Source organism: Thalassophryne amazonica, chromosome 15, assembly GCF_902500255.1.
Source record: "Thalassophryne amazonica chromosome 15, fThaAma1.1, whole genome shotgun sequence".
In the NCBI taxonomy this organism is placed as follows: domain Eukaryota; kingdom Metazoa; phylum Chordata; class Actinopteri; order Batrachoidiformes; family Batrachoididae; genus Thalassophryne; species Thalassophryne amazonica.
The window spans coordinates 56503489-56525433 of record NC_047117.1 but is presented as its reverse complement, the minus strand read 5'-3'; positions in this window follow the sequence as shown (position 1 = coordinate 56525433).

Sequence of the window (21945 nt, the reverse complement as noted above, 5' to 3'; positions counted from 1 at the left end):
CCAAAAGGGAGCCGACTTCCCCACGCTCCACAGCCAGGGCTCTCCACGTGATGACAGCTCCCCCTGCTGACGTTGTTATGGAAACGAGCAGGGCCAAAAAACGATGAGATCAGAGACAAAGGAGGCTGATCCGTGGAGAGTGTTTTCTCTGCAGCTCAACCGAGCACATACAGAGAGAGTGCCCCAAACGGTCAAAACAGCAGCACTCGTCCTTAGAGACTGGGCTAAGGGTGGGTCACAATACCCACGCGGGGAAACCCCGAAAATCTTCACGTATCACAGTCACGATCCTGAGTGGGGATCTAACCCTTCATGCCCCAGCACTGGTGGACACGGGGTCGGAGGGGAATCTGCTGGACAGCAGATGGGCAAAGGAGGTTGGGCTCCCTCTAGTGGCCTTACCATCACCATTGTCGGTGCAGGCACTAGATGGAACCCTTCTTCCACTAATCACACACCAGACACGGCCCGTGACTTTGGTTGTTTCTGGGAATCACAGGGAGGAGATTGTGTTTTATGTAACACCTTCTACCTCCCGAGTGATTTTGGGTTTTCCATGGGTGTTGAAACACAATCCCCGGATTGATTGGCCGTCTGGGGTTGTGGTTCAGTGGAGCGAAACCTGCCACCGGGAGTGTTTAGGATCCTCGGTTCCGCCCGGTGTGACAGCTAAGGAGGAGGTTTTAGTCCCCCCCAATCTGGCGGCGGTGCCAGCCTAGTACCATGACCTTGCTGACGTCTTCAGCAAGGATCTGGCACTCACGCTGCCCCCACACTGTCCGTACGATTGTGCCATTGATTTGATACCGGGCGCTGAGTACCCGTCCAGCAACCTCTCACATCCGGAACGTGAATCAATGGAGACCTACATCCGGAATTCGTTAGCTGCCGGGTTGATCTGGAACTCCTCCTCCCCGATGGGTGCTGGTTTCTTTTTTGTGGGCAAGAAGGACGGCGGACTCTGTCCATGCATTGATTACAGAGGGCTGAACGAGATCACGGTTCGCAACCGATACCCATTACCTCTGTTGGATTCAGTGTTTACGCCCTTGCATGGAGCCCAAATTTTTACAAAATTGGATCTTAGGAATGCTTATCACCTGGTTCGGATCCGGGAGGGAGACGAGTGAAAGACGGCATTTAACACCCCGTTAGGTCACTTTGAGTACCTGGTCATGCCGTTCGGCCTCACCAATGCGCCCGCGATGTTCCAAGCATTGGTTAATGACGTCTTGCGGGACTTCCTGCATCGGTTTGTCTTCGTATATCTAGACGATATACTCATCTTTTCTCCGGATCCTGAGACCCATGTCAAGCATGTACGTCAGGTCCTACAGGGGTTGTTGGAGAACCGGCTGTTTGTGAAGGGCGAGAAGTGTGAGTTTCACCGCTCTTCTTTGTCCTTCCTGGGGTTCATAATCTCCTCCAACTCAATCGCTCCTGATCCGGCCAAGGTTGCAGCGGTGAGAGATTGGCCCCAACCAACAAACCGTAGGAAACTGCAACAGTTCCTCAGCTTTGCGAATTTCTACAGGAGGTTCATTAAGGGCTACAGTCAGGTAGTTAGCCCCCTGACAGCCCTGACCTCCACTAAGGTCCCCTTCACCTGGTGGGATCGGTGCGAAGCCGCGTTTAGGGAGTTGAAGCACTGGTTTTCGTCTGCACCAGTTCTGGTGCAGCCTGATCCTACTCGCCAGTTCACAGTGGAGGTGGATGCCTATGACTCAGGGATAGGAGCCGTGCTGTCCCAGAGCGGGGAGTCCGATAAGGTCCTCCACCCTTGTGCCTATTTTTCCCGCAGGTTGACCCCGGCTGAGAGGAATTATGACGTCGGCAATCGGGAACTCCTGGCGGTGAAGGAGGCTCTTGAAGAGTGGAGACACCTGTTGGAGGGAGCGACGGTGCCCTTCACGGTTTTCACGGACCATCGGAACCTGGAGTACATCCGGACCACCAAGCGGTTGAACCCCAGGCAAGCCCGCTGGTCACTGTTCTTCGGGCGCTTTGACGTCTGGATTACATACCGCCCCGGGACCAAGAACCAACGATCGGATGCCCTGTCCCGGGTGCATGAAGAGGAGGCCAAGGCCGAGTTGTCAGACCCCACAGAGACCATCATCCCCGAGTCCACTGTCGTGGCCGCCCTCACCTGGGACATGGAGAAGACCGTCCGGGAGGCCCTGACACGGAACCCGGACCCGGGGACTGGCCCGAAGAACAAACTATACGTCCCACCGGAAGCCAGAGCTGCCGTTTTGGACTTCTGCCATGGTTCCAAGCTCTGCTGTCATCCCGGGGTGCGCAGGACCATGGCGGTAGTCCAGCAGCGCTTCTGGTGGGCGTCTATGGAGGCCGATGTCCGGGACTACGTCCAGGCCTGTACCACCTGTGCCAGGGGCAAGGCTGACCACAAGAGGACCTCAGGACTCCTCCAGCCCCTACCGGTGCCTCACCGCCCCTGGTCCCACATCGGCCTGGACTTTGTCACAGGCCTCCCGCCATCCCAGGGCAACACCACCATTCTCACGATAGTGGACCGGTTCTCCAAGGCGGCCCACTTCGTGGCCCTCCCGAAGCTCCCCATGGCCCAGGAGACAGCAGACCTCCTGGTCCACCACGTCATGCGTCTGCATGGGATACCAGCGGACATCGTCTCAGACCGTGGCCCTCAGTTCTCCTCTCAGGTCTGGAGGAGTTTCTGCAGGGAACTGGGGGCCACTGTGAGCCTCTCATCCGGGTATCACCCGCAGACCAACGGACAGGCAGAGCGGGCCAACCAGGAGCTGGAGCAGGCCCTCCGTTGCATTACCTCCGTGCACCCGACGGCCTGGGGCACCCATCTGGCCTGGATCGAGTACGCCCACAACAGCCAAGTGTCATCTGCCACCGGCCTCTCCCCGTTTGAGGTGTGTTTGGGGTATCAGCCCCCATTGTTTCCACTTGTGGAGGGAGAGGTCGGTGTGCCCTCGGTCCAGGCCCACCTCAGGAGGTGCTGCCGGGTGTGGCGGACCGCCTGTTCTGCCCTGTTGAAGGCCTGGACGAGGGCCAAGGCCCATGCAGATCGCCGGCATTCCCCGGGCCCCTGCATACCAGCCCGGGCAGGAGGTGTGGTTGTCAACAAAGGACATCCCACTTCAAATTGACTCTCAGAAACTCAAGGACAGGTATATCGGACCATTTCCCGTCACCAAGGTCCTCAGCCCAGCCGCAGTGAAGCTACGGCTACCAGCTTCACTGTGGATCCATCCCGTCTTTCACATGTCTCGGATCAAGCCTTACCACACCTCACCACTCTGCACCCCTGGACCTGCACCGCCTCCTGCCCGGATCATCGACGGGGAGCGGGCATGGACCGTGCGGCGGCTCCTGGACATCCGTCGCAAGGGTCGGGGGTTCCAGTATCTGGTGGACTGGGAGGGGTATGGCCCCGAGGAACGCTCCTGGGTGAAAAGGAGCTTCATCCTGGACCCGGCCCTCCTGGCCGACTTCTACGCCCGGCACCCGGACAAACCTGGTCGGGCGCCAGGAGGCGCCCGTTGAGGGGGGGGTCCTGTTGTGTGGGCCGCTGAAGAGGAGGTACTGCTGGCCCACCACCATCAGATGGCGCCCTGCTTGGAGTGCGGGCTTCAAGCACGAGAGGGCGCCGGAACCAGTGGAGTGACAGCTGTCACATCATCTACCATACAGGTAATTCTCTGCTGAACCTTAATCGAGCATTAGTCTGATCTCTCTTGCAGCCATTTTCCTGGGACGGATTCCTTGTCTGCTGAGTTGGCGTTTGGTGTGGACTGCGACGGCTTCGCCTCCCACCCCACCCAGATAAGTGGTTGTCTCAGGAGCTGTCTGAGTGTGTTATTGGAGGTGGAGGTTCTCCCTCGTAACTGTATACAGACTGTGGGATTACTGAGTGTGCATACTCACACTCATCAAACTGTTTCTGTTCTCTGCCAGCAGTACCGGGTCTGACTGCTGAAGACAGTGGCTACCTGGGGCGCAGGGCTTGGCGGCTCCGGTGTTCTTCAGATCCGTTGGTGGTGGAAGCTGTGTGGGTTCCGGCTCTTCTATCACCAGACGTCTTCTATCTTCGAGCCTGCCACACGCCACCTTGTGTATGATTGACATTCCGCACTATTGTTATTGTCTGTACTTCGTTGTGCGCTTCACAACATTAAATTGTTACTTTTTGGCTTATCCATTGTCCGTTCATTAACGCCCCCTGTTGTGGGTCCGTGTCACGACACCTTCCCAACAGGTACATCGCTATTTTGAGCTTTTCCAAAAAGGAACCATCTACTTTCTGTAGGTGTCCCTTTGGAATTTTCCAGTCATGTATGCATCTTGATCTAAGTACCCACTTACATGATTCAAAGCCATTTTAGGTTCACCCATGGATTCTCTTGAGAGACCAAGTACCAAAGACAATGTTACATACAATAGTTACTGAATGTGTGTACACAGAAAATTTAGTGTTCACATCACAAAAAAGGGATTTATCAAACATATTTAGGTTTGCTGTACATACATCTGGAAGTTCAGTATGTTGGCATTGCTCATTCAAACATTCTAAATAACCATGTTGGTGCACGTGAAGTCTCTGTGTGGACAAAACAAAGAAGACAAAAGGCAAAACCTTTTTGATGCTGAAATAAACTGGATCACCTGATATGGAACCAAAACAAGCAATACTTTTTGAAACTCTCAGTAGTAGAGCAGATTAGACACGTTATAAATTCTGTCTCATCTGAGGACAGAATGTAGAGATAAAACACCAGAATCAATCTCTGCTCCCCTCCACAGCATGTCTTTTTCCTGGTTCTCTCCCTCAGCCCCAACCAGTCCCAGCAGAAGACTGCCCCTCCCTGGTTCTGCTGGAGGTTTCTTCCTGTTAAAAGGGAGTTTTTCCTTCCCACTGTAGCCAAGTGCTTGCTCACAGGAGGTCGTTTTGACCGTTGGGGTTTTACATAATTATTGTATGGCCTTGCCTTACAATATAAAGCGCCTTGGGGCAACTGTTTGTTGTGATTTGGCGCTATATAAAAAAAAAATTGATTGGATTGATTGATCAATGGGCCTCAGGGCCTGTATGGGATTCACGTCTTCTGAGAATACAGCAATTAATGACATGAGATCCAAAACATAAAATAAAATATAAATAAGAAGAAGGGGGGAGTGGGTATAGCAAATGGATGGATGGATAAAAAAAAGAAGATAACTTAGTGTCCATAAATGGGATATAAGTGTAATAGGAAGAAATCTTCTCTATGGACTAGTGTACTGGCAAAAGATTTGCAGAGACCACAATGTTTCCTTTTATATTTATGTGCTGGTTAAACTCAAACACTCCCATTAGGTTGTATCTCCTTAATGGTCTGGATCTGCACTGGTAAAGGCAGGTGAAAAGCTTGTGCCAAATTAATAAATGGCTCATAAAAAAATCAGAGATCCACACAGGTTCCATGTGGGATTTGGTGAGATGGAGGTGGGCCATCCACTGGGGGGATCCTGGATGAATTGCCTTCTCCCTGGCATTCCCCTCTTTTCTTAATTGATGTGATTACTTACAAACTCATTTGTTCATTCGGATTGTGCACTAAGCTTCTCAAAGCCACAATCAGAGTGTCCACTGGGCATGCAAGTATTGCGTATTGGATAGGAAGCCAGAACTCATCCCTGACAAACAACAAAATTCACTGGAAAGAAGTCAGAGGCTCTGCTGCCACTTGACATTGCACTCGCAGTATATGCCAGTTTTGATGTCCAGCAGCTTATTGAGGATCCCACAAATTCTCAGGATGTTCCACAGAGCAACCCATTCAAACAATTCAAAGGCTTTGTGAAAATTAAAGGTGTTGTCACACGATGATGGACTGCGTAAATGGATTAGTAACAGCCTAAAATAATTTGTCCGATGGATAAGGACAGGATATGTAATGGATAAAATCGACAATGAGTGGACAACCACAGAATGTGCAGCAACTTTATGGCCCCTTCACACATAACATGAAGCTGGGGGAAAGAAGCAGGAACCAGCCGAAAAAAAAAAAAAAACACGAATTGGGGAGCCACGAAAAATTCCACCTGTTGTCAGGAGGGACACGCTCGGTCAGACGTGAAGGATCACATGGCGACAGGTTCGTGCACATTCATGGCGTGCGCACAAACACAGTGCGAGCATGTGCCCACACAGCAATGGAGCAATAAGATGTTGGACATGTGTACATAAATGAACGAAAATGTTTAAGCACAAAAAGAATGTGACAGCAGAGATTCAGAGCATTATATGAACAATGAATGTACTGTTTAAATGTAAGACAATCATGTTACTGGTCATGAATCTGTTCTCATTGTAAAAGGGAAAAAACTTACAACCCCCCCCCCCCAAAAAAACGCTGCAATTTCTAATATTTAATTCCTGTGCGCACAATACAAGAATGATCCTCCTCCTAGATATACACCAGGAAGTGATGAACTGACATGATGAATTTTTCTTCCTTTTATATTTTACATGAATGACCTGATGTGCTCGTATCATGAACACATGAGCCGGCTGAAGCTGCTGACCGCGTTGCAAAGCTGATATGTGTTTTTACTGATTACAATGTGAGCCCGCCGATGCATGTGCCTCACAGTGGTGTCTTGTGACGTGATATTCTGCATCACATGATATGTGTTCTCCAGCTTTGAGTAGCGATGACACAGTGGTCAAGTGCAACTTTGACTACAGGGTCATTGCCGTGCGCTCTGAGACATGGATCAATTTTTTTCATTTATATAGCGCCAAATCACAACAAAGTTGCCTCAAGGTGCTTTACACCTGTAAGGTCTAACCTTATCAACCCCTAGAGCAAGCACACAGGCGACAGTGGTAAGGAAAAAACTCCCTCTGATCATTTGAGGAAAAAACCTCAAACAGACCAGACTCAAAGGGGTGACCCTCCAATTGGGCCATGCTATAGTCACAACTGACAATACAAATATACAGAAAATTTTGGTTGGGGTGATCCAGTTTGTTTTTATTTCTCCTCATGTCATCATCATTTGCAGACACGTGTGCAGTACCGCGCCTTGCACATGAATGAGTGGAGCACATGCGACAATATGTGTCCCCCAGCACAGCAGCGGCAGTGTGACAAGCACACGGAGTACATGGGGGGGTTGTGCGCTGCTTTGTCCAGTCGGATTATCACCGCGCCATGGGACGGTGGCTGACATGGGATATGTTTATGCCATGGAAGATGAGACATTTGTGAGCTGATGTTCTCAGCACAAAGTGCAGCCATGGCGAGAGGGATGTCACCACAGGCTGCCTGCAGCCCCTGGCCATTGTTCGCCCTGTAACGGAGGCGAGTTAACATGTTTATTTATGTGACATGGGCTGGCAAAACACTTCCACCAACATTCCTCTGACAAAATTAGATGGTAAACATGTCATAATGTATGTATTACGGGGCGGCATCCTGTTCAGCTGCGTTGAGGGCGCCACACTGAGCCTCTGAGGCGCACAGTGACGCATTGACTCACAGCGGCAGATGGTGCTTTCTGTTTGAATGTGCAATGTTCACGTCCACTTCATATGATGGATGCGCGCTACATACCTGTTGCATATTGACATTTCCTTTGCACTCCCTGAATGGGATCCATTGGAGGTGCATGTACATGGCACAAGTGGGACATGCTGGCAGGATCTCGATCCAAGCCTCGATCCTTTTCGACCGTGATCACATTGATTGCGGGAATACACTGAAAAAATAAATTTAAAAAAAATACATGCTGTGACAGTTTTGTGCACGGGAGCACAGCAGTTTTTCACAGCAGCTACGCGATGTGGTTACAAATCGCGCAGCTGCTGAAAATAAAAAAATAATAAAAATGACATGCCACCCACGAGACTCAACCTCCTACCTTCCAAAAGCTCTGATTGCCAGTCAGAAACTTTACCACTGAGCTACAATCGCAGTCCTGTGAAAGTTGCAGGAACCTGCCTAATATGAGAAAGGAGATGGATGTATTTAAAATGAAATAAACCCACACAACATATAAAAACACTGCATTTATCAAGTGGGCAATACAAATATGATCCATCTGTTCCTCTGTAGATGACCCATGGTCACAGACATACAGTCATGAAGGGGCCATTAAATAACCCTGGTTAAATAAAAAGAAAAAAAACACCACAGGATTCAAACCCACACACTCTGATTACCAGACAGAAACTTTACAACTGCACTACAATCACTGTCTTGTAACAGGAGCATGAAATGGGTAAAATCAACAAGCAGTATAAGTATTTTCTAAAAAAAAAAAAAAAAAAAAGTAGTGCTGTGATAACTGACCAAACATTGCTTGGTATGGCGTATTTCTGCTGATACGTGACTGAAAGTGGCGTATTTGTCACACTTGTTGGCTTGTCCTGGTCGTGTGGCACGCCACTCACAGCCCTCACGGCCCGACACACGTGTCCTGTCAAACATGACATTCAGATCGCCTGCTGCATGTCCAAATGGACTGATGGCCTGCTTCTCCTCCCATCGCAAAAGCAATATATGTTTTTATGTATTTCCACACAAGCACACACACGCGCGTGTCTGTCAAAACACAGAACGTGTGCTGCAGCTGTGTTGTCCAGAACAAGAGATGTCTCAACAGCTGTGGGCAGCCAATCACCAGTAGTGGGCACAGCTAACCAAGAAGTTAGCTTTGATAACAGCTAATCAGCTAACTGAAAAGTTATCTTTTATAAAGCTAAACCGATTAACCACTCAAAAATTTATCAGAAGCTACAGCTAATTAATAACCAATAACTTCCAGTATTGTCTCTGGTACACCCTACTCACTGCTGGAAGCTCCTGTTTACTACATATTTTGCAACAGTCAAGCAGTTCAGAGAAGCTAAACTCAACTCTACACACGCAAAACAAGCCATTATTCCTTAACAGGATACAGCCATGCCACCACCAGGCAGAAGTCTTGGAAAATAAAGCAGTTTTAACTTATGGTTTTGTTAAAAAAAATCCATTAATGTCAATTCTGTCATTTGTATAAAGTTAAAATATAACACATATCTTTTAATTTTAAATAATGCACTAATTTTGAAGTTTTGTAATAAACACAGACAGATGCCAAAGGGATTATGGGTAAATGAGCCTCCACTAACACTGATTGGTTGACTCATTCATTCTATGTAAAAACCAACATGTTAATGTGGCATGACGTGTGTGTTGGTATTTACATATAAATGTGCTTCTCTAAAATATGCCATTTTAATTCATATGTAAAAAAAAAAAAAAGCCATTTGCAAAAGCCAAAAGTCAAGTTGTGATTGTTCAACTGTCTGATATAACCAGGGTCAAAATGCATAGAACACTGCCATCTACTGGCACCCAGATGCTCAGACCTTTACCCATAATCCTTTGCATACCAGTTTTTGTTTTTGTTGTTGTTGTTGTTGTTGTTTATTTGTTTGTTTGTTTGTTTTCATGCGCCAGAGAGTTACTGCTGTTTAAACAACAGAATCCATGACGACAATTGTAAATGAACATTATGGGATATCTCAAAACTTAGGGTAAATACTGCCATGAACAGTACTGGCCAGTAGATGGCAGTAGAGACAGTGAAAACTTGTCAAAACAAATATTCCAAGTTATCCGTGTGCTACGTTTAATCTGCATGTAGAAGCAACCTGAGCTTTTTCTGGCATTTTTACATAAAACAAGCACAATAACAACGTCTATAAACCCACAGAATATATTTCCACAAGAGTTTTAGGCACAATATACAAAGAGTTTAATGCTGTTGTCTGTGTGGTGCCTGATCAGAGCGTCTCAAATGCATTTATCCTGTCCTGACTGTACTGAGATTACCCATAATGCACCTGGATACAGCATGTCCACACTAAAACCTTCAAAATTAGTGTAATACTTTAAAACTAAAACATATAGCTGATGTTTTCACTTTATAAAACTTCAGAAGTGACGTTAATTTAAATAACATGTCCGAAATTAGTTTTGTTAAAATTTTAACCATAAGTTAAAACTGTAAGCTGTTGTGTGGGCCGCTGAAGAGGAGGTACTGCTGGTCCACCACCACCAGAGGGCGCCCTGCCTGGAGTGCGGGCTCCAGGCACCAGAGGGCGCTGCCGCCTCACAGGAGCAGCCAGGGTGACAGCTGTCACCCATCACCTGAGACAGCTGACAGCAATCATCAGAGGGGTATATCAGCAGGACGGCATCTCCACCTCATTGCCGAGATATCGTTTCTACCGAGGAGGTAACGTATCCAGCCGACTATATCACCTTTGAATACTTTTTGCCTTTATACAGAGAGAGAGAAGAGCAGCAGGAGACAGTATTGGATAAGTACTCACACTCCTGCACTTCAGTGTTTACTTGACGAGAGGGGGAGGTGGTGTTACCACCGTCCGTGTTGCTGGGTGCAGCGCACCCACCTCTGACTGTTTTTGTTCCTCGCCAGCCGTACCAGATCCGACAAGCGGAGGCAGTGGTCACCTGGGAGTTCGGGACTTGGCGGCTCCAGTATTCCCGGGGTTCGGTGGCGGTGGAAATCGAGTGGTTCCGGTTCGACTTGGACAGACGTCTCCTACCTTCGAGCCTGCCCACACGACACCATTGGAATTCGGCTTATTCACGAAATTGTTATCTGTTGTGTTTGTTGTGCGAGTTTCACAACAGTAAAGCTTTGTTATTTGACTTACTCCATTGTCCGTTCATTTGCGCCCCCTGTTGTGGGTCCGTGTTCCTACACTTTCACAACAGGATATCTCGGATATCTCTGGATCCCGAGGGGCGTCAACCGGCTGTTGAACGGCCAATGGAAGAACAGGGCGCACAGGCGTCCGCAGGAGGGGTGATCGGTGAGTTGCAGCGGATCCTCACCGCTTTCACGACTCGGATGGATTTGATGACCAAGCAGAACGTCCTCCTGAACCGCAGGGTGGAGGCTCTTGCCACGCAGGTGGAAGCGCGCCCTCCGGGCGCCGCTGCGGCTCTCCCTCCCGTCGACCCTGTGCGTAACAGCGACGTTCCACTGGTCGTTCAACGACCCCTCCCACCTTCCCCTGAAGCATACATAAGCCCCCCAGAGCCGTACGGAGGCTGTGTGGAGACGTGCGCGGATTTCCTTATGCAGTGTTCGCTCGTCTTCGCACAGCGTCCCGTCATGTACGCGACCGAAGCTAGCAAAGTAGCTTATGTGATAAATCTGCTTCGTGGTGAGGCACGCGCTTGGGCTACAGCGCTCTGGGAGCAAAATTCACGGCTCCTTCAGACATATGATGGGTTTGTGAGGGAGTTCAGAACAGTGTTCGATCACCCTAATAGAGGAGAGACCGCTTCAGCCGTGCTGCTGTCAATGAGACAGGGGCGCCGGAGCGCAGCTGCCTATGCAGTCGACTTCCGCATCGCGGCTGCGAGGTCCGGCTGGAATAGCACTGCCCTCCGCGCCGCCTTTGTAAACGGACTGTCGTTGGTCCTCAAGGAGCACCTGGTGGCTAAGGACGAACCGCGGGATTTAGATGGGCTCATCGATCTTGTCATACGATTAGACAATCGGTTAGAAGAGCGCCGTCGGGAACGAGACGAAGGGCGTGGCCGGGCACGCGTCGTCCCTCTCCCTTCCGGTTCCGACCGCGTTCCGCCCTCCCCACGCTCCACGGCCCCTGCGCTCCGTGCGGTTACAGCCCCCCCTGCTGACGAAGCTATGGACACGAGTAGGGCAACATTTAGGGCACCGGTTACACAAAGGAGGCTGGCCCACGGGGCGTGTTTTGTTTGTGGCTCGATTGAGCATCAATTAAGAGACTGCCCCGAGCGGTTAAACACCAACGCCCGCCCCTAGAAACTGGGCTAGGGGTGGGCCGAGACATTCACGTGGGACACACCCACATCGCCACACGACTCCCAGTTACCATCCTGTATGAGGATTTAACCCTGAAGGCCCCAGCACTGGTGGACACGGGCTCAGAAGGGAATTTGCTAGACAGCAAATGGGCCAGGGAGATAGGGTTCCCTCTGGTGGCGCTTACCTCGCCTGTGCAGGTACGGGCGCTAGATGGCTCCCTACTCCCTCCAATCACTCACAAGACACCACCAGTAACTCTGGTGGTGTCGGGGAATCACCGGGAGGAGATCGAGTTTTTTGTGACTCCGGCCACCTCCCGTGTGATTTTAGGGTTCCCTTGGATGTTGAAACACAATCCCCGGATCGATTGGCCGTCCGGGGTAGTGGTTCAGTGGAGCGAGACCTGCCATCGGGTATGTTTAGGTTCCTCGGTTCCTCCCGGTTCCCAGGCCAGGGAGGAGGTCAGAGCCCCGCCCAATCTAGGGACGGTCCCGGTGCAGTACCATGACCTTGCGGAGGTGTTTAGCAAGGATCTGGCGCTCACCCTTCCCCCGCACCACCCGTATGATTGTGCCATTGATTTGGTTCCAGGTGTTGAGTTCCCGTCCAGTAGGCTGTACAACCTCTCACGACCTGAACGCGAATCAATGGAGACCTACATCCGGGACTCTTTGGCTGCCGGGTTGATCCGGAATTCCACCTCCCCGATGGGTGCGGGTTTCTTTTTTGTGGGGAAAAAGGATGGCGGATTACGTCCATGCATCGATTACAGGGGGCTGAACGAAATCACGGTTCGTAACCGATACCCCTTACCCTTGTTGGATTCGGTGTTCACGCCCCTGCATGGAGCTAAGATATTCACCAAGCTTGATCTTAGGAATGCGTATCACCTGGTTCGGATCCGGAAGGGAGACGAGTGGAAGACGGCATTTAACACCCCGTTAGGTCATTTTGAGTACCTGGTCATGCCGTTCGGTCTTACAAACGCTCCCGCAATGTTCCAAGCATTGGTTAATGATGTCTTGCGGGACTTCCTGCACCGATTCGTCTTCGTATATCTTGATGACATACTCATCTTTTCTCCGGATCCTGAGACCCATGTTCGACATGTACGTCAGGTCCTGCAGCAGTTATTGGAGAACCGGCTGTTTGTTAAGGGCGAGAAGTGTGAGTTTCACCGCACCTCTTTGTCCTTCCTGGGGTTCATCATCTCCCCCAACTCCGTCGCTCCTGATCCGGCCAAGGTTGCGGCGGTGAGAGACTGGCCCCAACCCACAAGCCGTAGGAAGCTGCAACAGTTCCTCGGCTTTGCTAATTTCTACAGGAGGTTCATTAAGGGCTACAGTCAGGTAGTTAGCCCCCTGACAGCCCTGACCTCACCAAAAGTCCCCTTCACCTGGTCGGATCGTTGCGATGCCGCGTTCAAGGAGTTGAAACGGCGCTTCTCGTCTGCACCCGTTCTGGTGCAGCCCGATCCTAGTCGCCAGTTAGTGGTTGAAGTGGACGCCTCGGACTCAGGGATAGGAGCTGTGCTGTCCCAGAGCGGGAAGACCGATAAGGTCCTTCATCCGTGTGCCTATTTTTCCCGCAGGTTGACCCCGGCCGAACGGAACTATGACGTCGGCAATCGAGAGCTCCTTGCGGTGAAAGAGGCTCTTGAAGAGTGGAGACATCTGTTGGAGGGAACGTCCGTGCCATTCACGGTTTTCACTGACCACCGGAACCTGGAGTATATCAGGACCGCCAAGCGGCTGAATCCCAGGCAAGCCCACTGGTCACTGTTCTTCGGCCGTTTTGACTTCCGCATCACCTACCGGCCCGGGACCAAGAACCAGAGATCGGATGCCTTGTCCCGGGTACACGAAGACGAAGTCAAAACGGAGTTGTCGGATCCACCGGAACCCATCATCCCAGAGTCCACTATCGTGGCCACCCTCACCTGGGACGTAGAGAGAACCGTCCGGGAGGCCCTGGCACGAAGCCCGGACCCCGGGACTGGACCGAAGAACAGACTTTACGTCCCACCAGAAGCCAGGGCTGCAGTCCTGGACTTCTGTCACGGCTCTAAGCTCTCCTGTCATCCAGGGGTGCGAAGAACCGTGGCAGTTGTCCGGCAGCGCTTCTGGTGGGCGTCCCTGGAGGCCGACGTCCGGGATTATATCCAGGCCTGTACCACCTGCGCCAGGGGCAAGGCTGACCATCGCAAGGCTCCGGGACTGCTACAGCCGCTGCCCGTGCCTCATCGCCCCTGATCCCACATCGGCCTGGATTTTGTCACGGGCCTCCCGCCGTCCCAGGGAAACACCGTCATCCTCACGATAGTGGACCGATTCTCCAAGGCGGCCCACTTCGTGGCCCTCCCGAAGCTCCCAACAGCCCAGGACACGGCAGACCTCCTGGTCCACCACGTCGTCCGGCTGCATGGGATTCCATCAGACATCGTCTCCGATCGCGGCCCCCAGTTCTCCTCGCATGTCTGGAGGAGCTTCTGCCGGGAACTGGGGGCCACGGTCAGTCTCTCGTCCGGATACCACCCCCAAACCAACGGGCAAGCAGAGCGGGCCAATCAAGAGATGGAGCAGACCCTGCGCTGCGTAACAGCCGCGCACCCGGCGGCCTGGAGTACCCATCTGGCTTGGATCGAGTACGCCCACAACAGCCAAGTGTCGTCAGCCACCGGCCTCTCCCCCTTTGAGGTGTGTTTGGGGTATCAGCCCCCGTTGTTTCCGGTGGTTGAGGGAGAGGTCGGTGTACCCTCGGTCCAGGCCCACCTACGGAAGTGCCGTCGGGTGTGGCGTGCCGCCCGCTCTGCTTTGCTGAAGGCCCGGATGAGGACAAAGGCCCATGCAGACCGTCGGCGAACCCCGGCCCCTACGTATCATTCCGGGCAGGAAGTGTGGTTGTCCACCAAGGACATCCCACTACAAGTAGCCTCCCCAAAATTGCAAGACAGATACATAGGTCCGTTCAAGATCCTCAAAGTCATCAATCCCGCCGCAGTGAGGCTTCAGCTTCCGGCCTCACTGCGGATCCATCCAGTGTTCCACGTGTCAAAGATCAAGCCCCATCACACCTCGCCCCTATGTACACCCGGTCCGGCACCACCTCCTGCCCGGATCATCGACGGCGAGCCGGTTTGGACTGTGCGCCGGCTTTTGGATGTCCAACGGATGGGCCGGGGCTTTCAATATCTGGTGGACTGGGAGGGGTACGGTCCCGAAGAACGCTCCTGGGTGAAGAGGAGCTTCATCCTGGACCCGGCCCTCCTGGCCGACTTCTACCGCCGCCACCCGGACAAGCCCGGTCGGGCGCCAGGAGGCGCCCGTTGAGGGGGGGGTCCTGTTGTGTGGGCCGCTGAAGAGGAGGTACTGCTGGTCCACCACCACCAGAGGGCGCCCTGCCTGGAGTGCGGGCTCCAGGCACCAGAGGGCTCTGCCGCCTCACAGGAGCAGCCAGGGTGACAGCTGTCACCCATCACCTGAGACAGCTGACAGCAATCATCAGAGGGGTATATCAGCAGGACGGCATCTCCACCTCATTGCCGAGATATCGTTTCTACCGAGGAGGTAACGTATCCAGCCGACTATATCACCTTTGAATACTTTTTGCCTTTATACAGAGAGAGAGAAGAGCAGCAGGAGACAGTATTGGATAAGTACTCACACTCCTGCACTTCAGTGTTTACTTGACGAGAGGGGGAGGTGGTGTTACCACCGTCCGTGTTGCTGGGTGCAGCGCACCCACCTCTGACTGTTTTTGTTCCTCGCCAGCCGTACCAGATCCGACAAGCGGAGGCAGTGGTCACCTGGGAGTTCGGGACTTGGCGGCTCCAGTATTCCCGGGGTTCGGTGGCGGTGGAAATCGAGTGGTTCCGGTTCGACTTGGACAGACGTCTCCTACCTTCGAGCCTGCCCACACGACACCATTGGAATTCGGCTTATTCACGAAATTGTTATCTGTTGTGTTTGTTGTGCGAGTTTCACAACAGTAAAGCTTTGTTATTTGACTTACTCCATTGTCCGTTCATTTGCGCCCCCTGTTGTGGGCCCGTGTTCCTACACTTTCACAACAGTAAGCCTCTGGATGACTTGGGTGATATTGCCAGTGAGTTAGTATAGTGTCAAGAGCAATTGTCTTGTGATCAGTTCTTCTCTGACTGCAAAGGATAGAGCAGTTTTGCCTGAAACCAAGTCTCTTCTGTTTACAGAGAATAGGGTTGTTTGTCTGCTACAAAACATTTAACAGGTAAGCACTAAGGTCTTTGTTATCAGACTTAACAAATGTTTTTGACTGATTAAGATTTATTCATTTCACTTACAAAAGCATGTTAGCGATCTAAAAATTATCAGACGATAATTGGTCCGATGATTGTTTTCAAAATTATCTGAAAAGCTAATCCGATAATGAAAACATTAGCTTCAATAATGAGTGGTTAGCGGATAAGTGGGACTGTGCCCACCACTGCCTGCCACGCCCCATGTCCTGTCAGCACACAGAGCAAGATGTCACTCTTTGATCAGACGAGAGATGCCTCGTCTGCACGGGGCGAACCACACACACAGATGTGTTGGGGGGGGGGGGCGAGCAAAACACACGCACACGTGTTGTGGGGAAGCTGACACTCTGGCACATCACATGTACACTCTGCAATTTCACAGTCGCGGAGCACTTTGACAAATTTCACATCCAGCACGACAGTGATTGTCTTCAGACTGTTTTCGTGATGATAGTACAAATGGCCACACATTTTCTAAGTGCCATGCGAGCGGTGATGTTTGTGTGTCAGCTGGAATTTGGGCAACACCTGCCACGAGAGGGTTCGATAGAGTGTGCGCTGTGTGAACCTGCCTTTCAGCCGCTGGTGTGTGCAAATAGTTGTAGCAACAGGTGTACGAGGTGTTGGAGGCAGCTAAAAAATTACACCTTTTGCACATGATTCCTGCTTCATGTGCACTTTCTGCGCAAATTGACCAAATATGCACTATGTGTGAAGGGGCCCTCAAGAACGGTACCTGTAAGTCCCTTGCCCAGCACAGAGAGTATTGTCATACCTCTGTGGTTGTTACAGTTCAGGTGATCACAGTCTGTTAAGATGATACTTGTCTCCCAGGTGGAAGCAAAGATAAATTCAGCTCCAGTACAAAGATCATTGCAGCTTTACACAGCCTCAACTGGATCAGCTGGTTATGGTCTAGTGGATAAGGTGTTGGGCTTGAGTCCAGAAGATCATGGGTTCAAATCCCCGCCTGACTGGAAAATCACTAAGGGCCCTTGGGCAAGGCCTTTATCCCCTATTGCTCCCGGTGTATAGTGAGCACCTTGTATGGCAGCGCCATGAAAAGGGGTGAATGTGAGGCATAATTGTAAAGCGCTTTGAGCGTCTGATGCAGATGGAAAAGCACTATATAAATGCAGTCCATTTACCATTTTATTTATCAGCACCTTTGCAATCTCACTGAAACTTGATGATTTGCAGCTGACTGGTCTACACATTCTCACACTAACAGACTTTTTTACTTGGTCAGTGGACACATGAGTTAGACACCCTAGTTGTATCACTTAGTGACAGGTGGGTAGACATGGGGGGTGGGGTGTGTTGATACCTGCATCATTTTTCTCTAACAGCACATGCAACTATCTGGTTCCCTTCCATGTCATCAGGGAACCACGTTGGTCATGCATGGTCATGGTAAAGCTTAAAGTGCACTGGCAACATGGTTACAATTCTGTTGAGCCAAATATTTTCAGGAGATGGATCCCTAAATTATTATTTAAATATGTAAAAAGACACATACTGTATCATTCAATTTCCTGTTACAAGAATAACAGTCATCTCAGTGAGGGTGGATTAGGAGATCCCTAGACTTGCATACTGGGCCCTCCTACATACCTTACCAAAGGTAAGAATGAAAATTTTGGTAAAAAAAGAAAATTCTAAAGGTGCATTTAAAAAGGTAAGCGTAATTATAGTTTGACCTTAGTTCCTGTCCTTGTGTTGGGAAGGTGTAGTGACACGGACCCACAACAGGGGGCGTTAATGAACGGACAATGGATTAAGCCAAAAAGTAACAATTTAATGTTGTGAATTGCACAACGGAATACAGACAATTGCAGTTGAGGAGTACAGTCAATCATACACAAGGTGACGTGTGGGCAGGCTCGAGGATAGAAGACGTTTGTCCAGAGAAGAGCTGGATCCCACACGGCTTCCACCGCCAACGGATCTGAAGAACACCGGAGCCGCCAAGTCCTGGGTCCCAGGTGGCCACCGTCTCCAGCTGGCCAGGTACTGCTGGCAGAAACAGAAACAGTTAATGGTGGGTGTGTGAAGACACACCCACCATTAACAGTAATCGTTCCCTGAGTAGTTCCTCCGGGAGGGAGAACCTCCACCTCCAGATACAATGTCACCCGTGCAGCTCCTGTTGGTCTCCTTCCTGGATGGAGTGAGAGGCGAAGAACGTTGTCCTCTCACTGTCCGCCGATCCAGCCTCCGATAGAGCCCGCAGGAACACGGCTGCACACAGACCACTGTTTTTAGACAACGATAATCACAGCAGAGAAAATTACCTTGCTTGGTAGCTGATTTCTCGGTGGGGAGGTGGAGTTGCAGTCCGGCCTTTATGGTGGTGGTGATGTGGATGAGTGACAGCTGGTGCTGATGACGAGTGACAGCTGTCACTCCCGGTTGCTATGATGCCCTCTCGTGCTTAAAGCCCGCACTTCAAGCAGGGCGCCATCTGGTGGTGGTGGGCCAGCAGTACCTCCTCTTCAGCGGCCCACACACCACCTTGCCCTGTTCAGCATATCAATTAATTTCTATATCCAACAGCCTAGAAAAGAACAATCTGTTAAAAAAAGAACAAAAGAAAGAAAAAGGAAAGAAAATATGAGATAACTCAATGTTACAAACAAATCTTTCATAAAATTTAAAATAAATCTTATGGGTTAGGGCCCAAAACCAGGTCTGGGTTTATAGTCCGGTCCTATCCATGGGTCAAGAGGAAAGTTATGGCCATGAAGGGGGTTAAGGTTACAATGGAGGTTAGAGTTCAGGCCCAGACAACATCTGGGTAATGGCTAGGAGAGGAGGTTAGTGTTGGGGTAAGGAGAGAAGGTTCAGGTTAAGACCCAGAACTGAGTCAGATTCAGAATGAAATTGTGGGTCTAGGATATAAGAGATAACTAGTGTGTTGCCTAAGGGCATCCACATGTTCTAGATTGGGTAGTGTTTCTAAAATAGATAGCTGACATTATTCAAGGGTGGTAATAACTTATTCAAAGTTTCTGTAATGATTTTAATTGAAAGTGCAAGTAATTAAAATGAGAAAGTTTTGTGAATAATTGTATTTATTATTTGGCACATTTTGTTGATGTCATGTTTTACAACTGGCAAGGTTGAGATATTTCCTTCGTTCAGAGCTTGTCTGGTTACCAGAGACTGATTAATAGTGATATCAACATCCATTGTTCACTGTTGTTACCTAATATACCGAATTACTGCAAAAGTATTAGTCCTATCAACTTTCCATTTTCGTGGCGATCATGCTTAACACAAAATACATAAGCATACCAAATGGCAGTTCTTCCTAGTTTCTCCGTGATCGAAAATATACACACACGTACACAGAGGCCCCTTCCCTATTAATATATAGATTCTAAGTTTCTTCTTGTTATATGAATGTTGAAACTTGGTGAAGAAAGGAACAATGTAAAATTCAGGGCGTCTCCAAAAAAGAAGTGCCACAAAAATAAAGCCATAGAAAATCTAAACGCTTTTGGATACTGATATCTGTCATATGTCATCTTGAACCATATATCAGGAAATTTTATCTCTGGTGTTCATTTCTAATTTCACCTCATTTTGTAAGAGTTTTAGCATTCACAAGATGAGCTCAATATGTGCGCCGCTCCTCTGGTTCGGCCAGATCTCCCTTTGTTAACATTATGAACAATTCTATCAGTTTGAAACTTCTTTACAATCCTCCATATTGTCTTTCTGTCTGGAACTTTTGTAACTGCAAAATGACATTGATATTGCCGTTGAGTTTGCACGATCGACTTGGTCTCAAAGTTGAATTCCACCGTTTCCCTTTTTGCTTGATTGTAAGCGGCATAGTCATTGGATCAGTCTCAAACTACATCAGAAGAAATTCCTCACATACAGTATATCTTGATGTCTGAAAAATAAAACTGAATTCAGATCAGCCATTGCAGAATTAGAGTCAAATGATTTTGTGGCAGTTTTTATATCAAATTAAATATCAAATTGAATAGGGTTAGTGTTTCCCCACACGTCAAGTATTGTGACACAATGGGGTACCCCAAACGCTATGTGTGGCCAAAATGAACCATTAGCTTCAAAATGGGATACCGGTGAAAGACTGCATTTGACTGGTTGATCAGCCACAACAACCATGGCACCAGTGATGTCCAACATCCTGGCAGGAGAATCAGCCTTATGGAACTGCTCAATGTAGCTGTTCCATAACAGCAGTCCAGCAGATCTGTCAGATCTGTGCCATTACTTGCCTTGCCTGTGATGGAGACACGGTATAGGTTTAAAGGAACTGAGTGCTTTAGTTCGTTTGTAATTCGGCCAAGGGTCACAAGACCGCAGATGGTTTGTCACCTGCTCACAAATTCCTCTAACAAATGTTGCCTTGTCTCTCCTCACTTCTACCTTCCTGCTTTCTCAGCTCTCTCTGTCGTCTGGAAATTCAGCTGGAATTTATTAAAGAACCAGAATGTTGTGCCTCAAATATTATTTCCACTCACATAATGATTTGGATATGACTGAAGAATTTAAACTTGATACGATCACAACATGTGAAAACAGTTTTGCCTATTATGTATACTAGTCACAATTATGCTTCAACTCATAGCAAGGCTGAGTGGGATTAGGAACAGGAGTCATTTGTCAAGGAAACTATGATGCTGTCTGAGAGCCAGAGCCTCGCCGGTAGTCTTTCTAAACACATCCACCTTCTCCTTATAAATAGTTTACAAAGACAAGCCTACACTGAGGGTAAGTAAAATGTGCAATCAAGAAGAGAATGAAGGCGGCGGCTACGACCGTGGCTGGGGCGGCTGTGAACGAGGTTAGCAACGGGGAGGGTTGGGGTGCGGCTACCGGACCTGTGGTGGTGGAGGCTACTGGTGAGAATTGTTTTTGTAATCAATAGTGGCCATACTGAGCCACGACAGTCGGCATGGCACCACCCAGGAAAACAGATAAACTGGAGGAAGATATAGAGGAGATAAAGACCTCATTAAACCATATATCAAAAGACATGTCTAATCTAGACAAACTGATGGTGGAAATTAAAGAACTCCAAAATCTGGTTAAAGAGAAGGACAAGATCATTAAGAAACTTGAGCAACGTGTAGATGAACTTGAACAATTTACTAGAAAAGATGACGTTATAATATCTGGACTAGAAACAAGGCATCGGACATATGCAAGGGTGGTGGATTCTGGTGGAGCCAGTGGGGAGGATGCACCACCTGAAGAAAGACAATCATTGGAACAACAAGTTACAAACTTTTTATATCAAAAAGGTGTTGTCATCCATCAAGACACAATATCAGACTGTTATACTATTCCAACTAAAGATAGAAAAAATAAACTATCTAACATTGTTATACGATTTACAAGCAGAAAATATAAATATGAGTTATTAAGACAGGCAAAGAATTTGAAAGGAACGAGTGTCTATATAAATGAGCATCTAACAAAAAAAAATGCAGATATTGCTAGGGAAGCAAGACTACTAAGAAAACAGAAACATATTGTTGCTACATGGGTCTGGAATTGTAGGGTGTGGATTAGAGTGAAAGAAGGAACAAACGGTATACAAATCAAAAACATGGAGGACCTTACGAAACACAGACCTGAATAGACAATCAAATATAACATCTGTTGGTAATTGGACCAACAAAAAATCAGATCAAACATGGAAACAGAGGATAAAATATATGACATAGACACTAATATTGATGAAAGTATATTTGACTTAAAAACGATTGGTTGTGAGTATTATACGGTAGAACAGCTGAATAGTGAAAAAATTGCAGAAGATACCCTGT